The following is an 8,057-nucleotide window of genomic DNA, read 5'->3' as shown; positions in this document are numbered from 1 at the left end:
TGCGTGTTTGATCAAACACTCACCATATAATTATAAAATGAAGTAAAAACGGTTTAATAAACTTCTTTTAAGTGACATTAATCAATTAAGCAAAACAAACACCATTTTATCCAAAAAACATTTATTCAGTTGTCATTTTTACAATAAATTTTTTTGAAACGTCAATTGAATTTGTCATCAAAGGCTTGTGTTCTAAGTCAAAACTCATTCCTTCACTGATTCATACTATAGTAGCAACTGTCCGCACAAATGAACAGTCTAAAAACTCAAATGGTGTCTTAAGAATAAAAAATAAAAAATTAAATTCTATGGCATCATTTGAACCTTTCATATAAACAAAATCAATAAATTTCAGTAGTTTTAAAACTGTTGAGATAATTGAAAAACTTTTGTCCCAAAATTTGCATGTCAGGGTGGCACAACTGCAAACATGGTTATTTTATTATGGTAATTAATTACAGTATACATAATAATGCATCCAGAGGAGCCTTAATGATGAGTGAAAAGAGTTGTAGATCTCTCTAATACTGGTAAAAACTGCTTTCAAGTATGGGTAGGTTGGTACACTTTCCATATCAGTTGAATTTAAACACTTAGAAATGTTTACAACTGAAACTTGTTTAAATTTCAAAAAGTCAAAGTTAATGACTCAAAAATATAAATAAATAAAACAAATAAAATAAATAAAAATTAATAAAACATCAGTTTTTAAAAGATTTTGAGATTTTTAAAAAACAATTTTTGAAGGTTTGTCAATTACACTACACACACACACATATATACACATTATATATATATATAGCATTGATTTAGCACAATAGGATTTTATAAATGTCTAATAATGTCTATAAATGTCTAATAAACTGCACGTCAAGCATGTTGTCTGTCATTTCCTCTATGTTGTTCTTGTAGTGTCCGACACAGAGGAGTAAATATGCTCGAGTCAGCAGGAGGAGCAGTCTAAGGCTGAATCCCAATTCTCTGTCTTACCCCTTCCCCTACCCCTACCCCTTCGTCTTACCCCTAGCCCTTGTCCCTCGAAACCGAGTGGTAAGCGCTAGGGGTGAAAACATACCCCTATGAAATGAGACGCCACTTGGTTACGTCATCATACATCGTTACTAAGTGTTACTAAGTGGCTCTGTGTCACCAGGGGCAACACGTTCTGATCACAAACTTCCAAGATGCCGTCTGCAAGCGTGTTTATGTCGATTGCGTGGGTTTTAGAATTTTTTTTCCGATTGTCTGCAACAAATCGGAGAAATCAAGGGAGAAGAAGAGGTCTACGACGCCTACGGATGCTGGTTGATCCGCTTATGGTATGTATGGATTGGTAACAAACGTTTACCGAACTAACCAACACAGTTATCTGAGCTGTTAGCTATAACGCTAATTTTTATTAGCTAAATTATTTTTTTTTCCAGTTCAGCCTGCTAACGTTATGTGCTTTGTTCTTGGGGAAGGGAAAAAACGAACGTTATATAGGGTTGCCAAATGTCCCGTATTTTGGGCATAATTTATTTGTTATAATTAATAATGCATAATTTATATTTCCCCTGTCCTATTGTTTTGACTGGAAAGCTGATCTAACCACTGACTGATACAGCAGCAGTACTGATCACGAAACTTGAGAATGATCATGACACCTGTTATCATCCTATCAATAATATTAAGGACAAATCATTGTTTGATTTACCGCTCCGAGCGGGACTTTCAATGTCAATGTCAGCATTTTGATTTCGGCAAATCAGTTTCTGGTGAATGTAAACAACGTGATTATTGATTCCAACATCCACCCACGCAAGAAAACATGCAACCTACCTGAGGGAATAATACGCTGATTTACTGCTCAATAAACATTTCTGATTATTATCAATGTAGAAAACTGTTTTTTTTTTATTCTTTGCTGAATAAAGTTTCAGAGTTTTCTGAAATAGAAAGCTTTTGTAACGTTATAAATGTCTGTCACTTTTGATCAATTGAATGTATCCTTGCCTATTACTTTTCTTAATTTCTTAAAAAAATCTTACTGACCCCAAATTACTTTTACCGGTTCTTTGTGGCAAGCTTAGATGCGTGCGGTCGTGCGCTTGAGTGCGGAGCGGAATATTCAGAAATGCGCTGACCGCTCACATGATCTGATCGGAACAAACCCATACCGAACCTCTGTCTGCTGAACTTGCGCAGAAACATCAAAATAGACATAACCAGATTTTTTAAATTGTTTTTAAAACTAAACATGTAGACTATTTTAGCACAAATTATGAGCTTATTGCAGATTTTTTATAATTCTTAACAAAATTCGAATATAGTAAAAGTTTTTTTTTTGTGCCTGTTGAAAAGTGGGTTCCTCAAGCTCATTACCCCAAGCTCATTAATGGTGTGAAATGTTTTTTTTCAGACTGGTACTGCAACTAGATACTGTGCCATAAACCCCAACATGCCTATACTGCGCATGTGGTTCGATGCTGAAACTGAGCTGAGGCAGGATTTCCGCCTCACCAGAACAGCGATGCAAAGCTTACAAAGGCTTTTGCAAAGGGAGCAGGACCATGGCTGGGGTAATGAGCTTGAGGTACTCATATATACCTACTGGCTGGCACATGGACTCTCCTATCGGGTGGTGTCCAGTGTCTTTAATGTCCCAAAGGCTACAGTTCACCGCATCATCCACAGAGTGGCCCAGAATATATGGGACAATCTGAGGAGAGCAATCTGCTTCCCTTTAACAGTGGACCTGCCTGCAGTTGGTCAGGGATTCGTCAACGTTTCAGGAACCCCTGCATTCCACAATGTGGTTGGAGCAATTGATGGCAGCCACATCCGAATAAAACCACCACAGCGTCACAGATTGGACTATCTGAATTATAAAGGATTTTACTCCATTAGCATGCAGGCAATCTGTGACTCAAATGGCAGGTTTCTGGACATTTATGTGGGGTACCCGGGATCTGTCCATGACACGCGTATAATGAAGAACAGCAGTTTTTATACTGCAAAACGGTATCCACCAACAGGCTACATCCTTCTGGGTGATGGTGGGTATCCTTGTTTGGAAACGCCAATTTGCCTCATCACCCCATTCAAGGAGCCAGTGCATGGAAGAGTACAGCAACGCTTTAACTACTTTCAGTCAAGGGGGCGCAGCATAATCGAAAGGGCGTTCGGCATGATGAAGACCAGGTGGAGGTCAACACTCTTCAGAGCTTTGGAGGTGAAGCCTACGTTTGCACCCCAGGTCATTGCTTCATGTGCCTTTTTGCACAATGTGTGTATGGACAATGGTGACACACTGGTTCCAGATGAAGACATCTTAAGTGATAGGCATGACCCCCAACCACCTCGTGAACCCATGGCAAACAACGAAACATCTGGGAATGCCACACGAAACAGACTGGCTGTCCTAGTTTCAGGCAATGTGCAAGCCTGAACATTAGGGTTCATTCCCATGTTTTTTTTTGCAAATCCTTTTGTGTCAAAAACTGTTCTTACCAAAACATTATTGTAAAATGATAAAACTGTTACGGTTGAAAAATATTGTTCTTTCTAAATCTGTATCTGTTTGAAGCTGTTTCTTGCTTTTCACTTCCTGCAGTTGTTGAACATGACAACAGTGTCATATGCATTTATATATTTTATATTTTTGTTCACTTTGGTGTTGGATATGATGTTCTGATCTGTGTAATTTTGTCTGTTTGCAATAAATATTTTTTATACACACTGCATGGTGTTTTGTATATCTGTTTCAGTTATCACTGTTTTGAATGTAACTGATGTTCAGAAACACTTTCTTTGTTAACAAAAATCTGTCTTTATTGCCCAATAAAGTAAACATAACAGGCAAAAAAAATTTATACAAATATATTTTATTACAGAACCAATAAAGTAAACATAACAGGCAAAAACGTCAAATAAAAATATATCATATTACAGAACCAATAATGTAAGCATAAAAAACATTTAAAAAACTACAGCTTATCCACCATCTTTTCAAACAGGACCAAGAACCTCTCTGTCTTTGCCTCGCTCTCCTCATGGCGCCTCTGCTCTTTTTTGGATTCCTCAGTGAGGAAATCCAGGATGGGTTTTTTTTTTTTTTTTTTTGGGTGAGGGAGTTGAGGGGCTTGCCATGGCAGAGGTAGAGAGTTCTGAACTGCTGGCTGCAGAGGTGCTGGCTGGGGATGAGGGCTCAACAATCTCCTAAATAGTACGTGAGGCAGACCTCCAAATTTAAGAAATTTTATGGGCAGAAAACAACTTGCGCTCGCTGAGAGCAATGCATATGTCGGCAAACTGAACTAGGGAGCAGATATGCTTTTCGGGAGGGCAGGTCAAACTCTTCGTCTCCAAAGACAACATGTCATGTGAAAATTGTGTTATAATATATATATATATATATATATATATATATATATATATGGGATAATGTTTAGCGATAATGTATAACAACCCCGAGAACGGGAATCAGCCTGAAGGGGTTGTTATCCGCCTTGCTATACATTATCCTGCTTATTACAAAATAAATCAATAATCTGACACAAAATATTGATTTAAAAAGAAGTTTATTGATTTAAAACGATTGTATTGCTTCCGCTAAAGAAAATATCGAAATAACAAGATACTGTTATCAAGAAATAACAGGCCGCATTATACATTGGAATTCAACCAAGCCATGTAATAAAAATGTATATATATATATATTAGGGCTGGGTATTGACATATTTCACGATTCGATTGCGATTCAAAAGCTTGCAATTATTTTGGATAGATTTTGATTCGCCATTGATTATTTTGGATATCAGGTAGAATACATGACAAATTATCTCAATTGAAACATCTCTTAACTAATAAACTATGGGAGTCAGTTCTAGCCTAGCCTACTTTAAAAGCACACATATTTTTATAATAATAAAGTTATACGGAATATATTTAAATGGTGGCTGTCATAAAAACTTGCCAGTTATATTCAAACATGCATTAAATATTGATGAACATTAAAGGGCTGAGATTGTTTCATATCAATAGTAACAAAGCACAAATATTATTGTGATTTATTGGATGGGATGCACTACAATGAACAATTCATTCATCAACTGAAAACAGGATGACTAATCGATTGTTGGGATTTAAGAATCGATATTGGTTCGAAAAAATGAGAATCAATTTTTACCCAGCCCTAATATATATAGGAGCATTACAATAAGAACATGTTAACATTCTGCAATTCCAGACCACAAAATGTGCTGCATACATACCATGAGGATTGTAGTGGGATCCTCATAAAAGGATGCCACCACCACAGGAGGGTCGAGTGAGGGCCTGGCACCCAACACCTCATGCATATCTTCATAATATTGCCAGGTTGCAGCAGTCACTTCCCCCCTTTCTGTTCCCGACCCTGTTTTGGGAGTTCTTAGTTCCTGGAAAGACACACAACACACACACAATTAAATAATGCCTACAACTAGGGCTTTATTTAAATAGAGTATTGAGTGATTTTATCTTCATCTTTTCTTGTTTGATTAACAATAATGACTGCAGCATTAATGTTGGCTGGTGTCACTTTAAGAGCTGCACATTTCAAACAAGCTTTCTCAAATGTTTGAGACCGTTTAGGCACTATCTGAATAATCGTTTTACCTTGATTGTCTTATTTTCATAATTGTTGGAAGCCGAAATCGAACTCAAAATACAATAATAACGTATACAGTATGCATTCATTGCCTTGCATTGATTGAAGATGTATGTTTGTTTTTTTCTTTAACAGAACATCACATACCTTGTATCTTTGCTTAAGATTTTCCCACTTCTTTGATGCCTGTTGGCCAGAAACCCTTCCCTCCAACCCCATTTCTTTCATCAGTGTCCTGTATCATAACCAACAACAATGTACAGGTGCATGAACAGGAATTAATTACAACTTATTACAATAATAACCTACAATACCAATACAATAATGTATTACTACAACATGAACGCATTACTCACTCCCATAGTTGCTTTGCAGCATATTTTGATTTTAAAAACTTAAGTTCGTTTTCATCCCGAAAGTGGATCAGCTGCCGGGTTTCCTCCGGCGTCCCTGTGTGATACAGGACAGTAACTTTAGAAGTCTGCCGTCGCTATTCATCATGTTTATGCACAAGGTGTTGTTTCAATCACACTGAATTCATTAAAATCGGTGAATCTGAATGTAGTGTTTAACGTGCATGAACGCTAAACAAGTGATCGGTTTATGTGCGTTTTAGTATTGCTTAAATTCCTGTGTTTTCGTATCAGTCGGGATCCGTTTGAAGCTGAATACATGACCTGCAAAGCTGGCACATGCGTGTCAGTGTCAAATAATGAAACGTTACACATAATGAATGGCGACTGTAGAAACCAAAAGCCGAATCCCGGACATTAGTCAGAGAAATGCGGGACTGATTGTGCAAACCAGCGATGTATCGTTAGCATAGCCTAGCGTAGCAGACTAGCGATTTTTAAAAACGTTTAAAAACGTTTCAGTTAACAACATGGTTGCAAATACATATGAACATGACTGCGTAGAGCACAAAACAAGACTGTCATAATTTTTCAATCAATCATTTAAGCCGAAAATACTTACATTTATGGGACTCTCTTGGTGGTGTGGCCGCCATTGTTGCCGATTGCGCAGTGCATTCTGGGTACCCCTTGGCTTCAAGTAAGCTCGCGAAAATTCTTGGTTTTAAGGGGTATCTACCCCTTCCCCTTAGCCCTACCCCTTGATCAAAATGAGAATTGGGATAGCCCTTACTCTCACGTGAACGTGCAAAACTAAGGGGAAGGGGTAAGGGGAAGGGGTAAGACAGAGAATTGGGATTCAGCCTTAATAGAACTAAAGATTTTATGCTATATTGTGCACTAATCATACTTGGGTGCATCTGAACTTTTTCACAAATACCAACACTGGGAAGTTTAATGTTTATTAAAAATAAGGAGCAAGGAAAGTCTTCTAAAATCCAAGGAGTTGAAACTGAAGGTGGGGGTACAGCGTCAGTGCAGGGAGTCTTCAGGATCCACTGAATCCCTTTTTCTGCTTCTTGTGTTGAAAGAGATAAAGGAGACAAAAACGGGACAAATTATAGTAGCTTATATTACATTGTGGTATTTAGTATTATTTCCCATTTAGTCTAGTGTGTTGTGGTATTTAGTATTATTTCCCATTTAGTCTAGTGTGTTGTGGTATTTAGTATTATTTCCCATTTAGTCTAGTGTGTTGTGGTATTTAGTATTATTTCCCATTTAGTCTAGTGTGATTTGTTTTTGTAAATGGCTTGCTGCTTTTAAGCATTGTTTTTAATCTCACGAATAAACTTCCATTTCCCTTTCCCATCAATCCAAAAATCAGCTGAGCTGAAACATAATATAGACAGGTAACGTTAGCTTACAGAAACACGCCTAAAAAACTCCACCCATACGTTTTTGTTACTCAAATATAGTTTAATAAAATGCATTAATAGGACGATTTTAACCATTAGGCTGTTCGTGGTTTGTTATGCACTACTAACTTTATCCAGTGACCTTTCTTTTATCTGATAACGTCCCCTAAAACTACTAATTAAATTTAGAGAGCAATAGTAAACTAGCATGCTTTAATACACAAGTTAATTTGATTCAGATGTACTGATAATATACAATCGTATTTTTTAAACGTCTTACCTTTTAAAAGTGCATCACAAACGGTCTGTTCTACCGCGCTGCTGCTGCTTTCGGGAAATATTGAGAGGCTCCACGAGCCGCCATTGCTGTGTCGCAACTTTCTCTCTATGGCTCTGACTCCGTCCAGGAGGAAACTCCTTTGACCAATGAGAAACCTCTTGCCACGCCCCTACCTCTTGCCACGCCCCTACCTCTCGCCACGCCCATTACTCCAAGCTGCAGCTACCCCTGTCTCAGATTAAACACAACAGCAACAGACACACCCCAAAGCGGAGACGTTACAGGGTTGCCAGCGGCACTGAGCGGAGTTTTGCCGCTGTAGTGGACACGCACCGTTAAGGTACAACTTAAGAACGACGTAGCGTTAAGGTAGT

At 37.8% G+C, this 8,057-nt stretch overlaps 1 long non-coding RNA gene across 2 annotated transcripts; it reads right to left on the bottom strand.

The window, feature by feature from the left end:
* Positions 1–4,541: 4,541 nt before the first annotated feature.
* Positions 4,542–7,827, bottom strand: LOC309510626. 2 transcript variants are annotated; one of them, XR_014210410.1, is made up of 5 exons: positions 7,684–7,827; positions 6,608–7,063; positions 5,989–6,082; positions 5,780–5,867; positions 4,542–5,420 (listed from the first exon to the last, which is right to left on the bottom strand). It is a non-coding gene; the product is annotated as an uncharacterized lncRNA (long non-coding RNA). The 2 variants fall into 2 exon arrangements; XR_014210411.1 differs by having other exon boundaries at positions 6,608–7,060.
* Positions 7,828–8,057: the final 230 nt, after the last annotated feature.

This window comes from Leuciscus leuciscus (assembly GCF_965113295.1).
Source record: "Leuciscus leuciscus genome assembly, chromosome: 12".
Lineage (NCBI taxonomy): Eukaryota > Metazoa > Chordata > Actinopteri > Cypriniformes > Leuciscidae > Leuciscus > Leuciscus leuciscus.
Note: the sequence above shows the minus strand (reverse complement) of the source record. Positions and strands in the feature narration are given on the sequence as shown.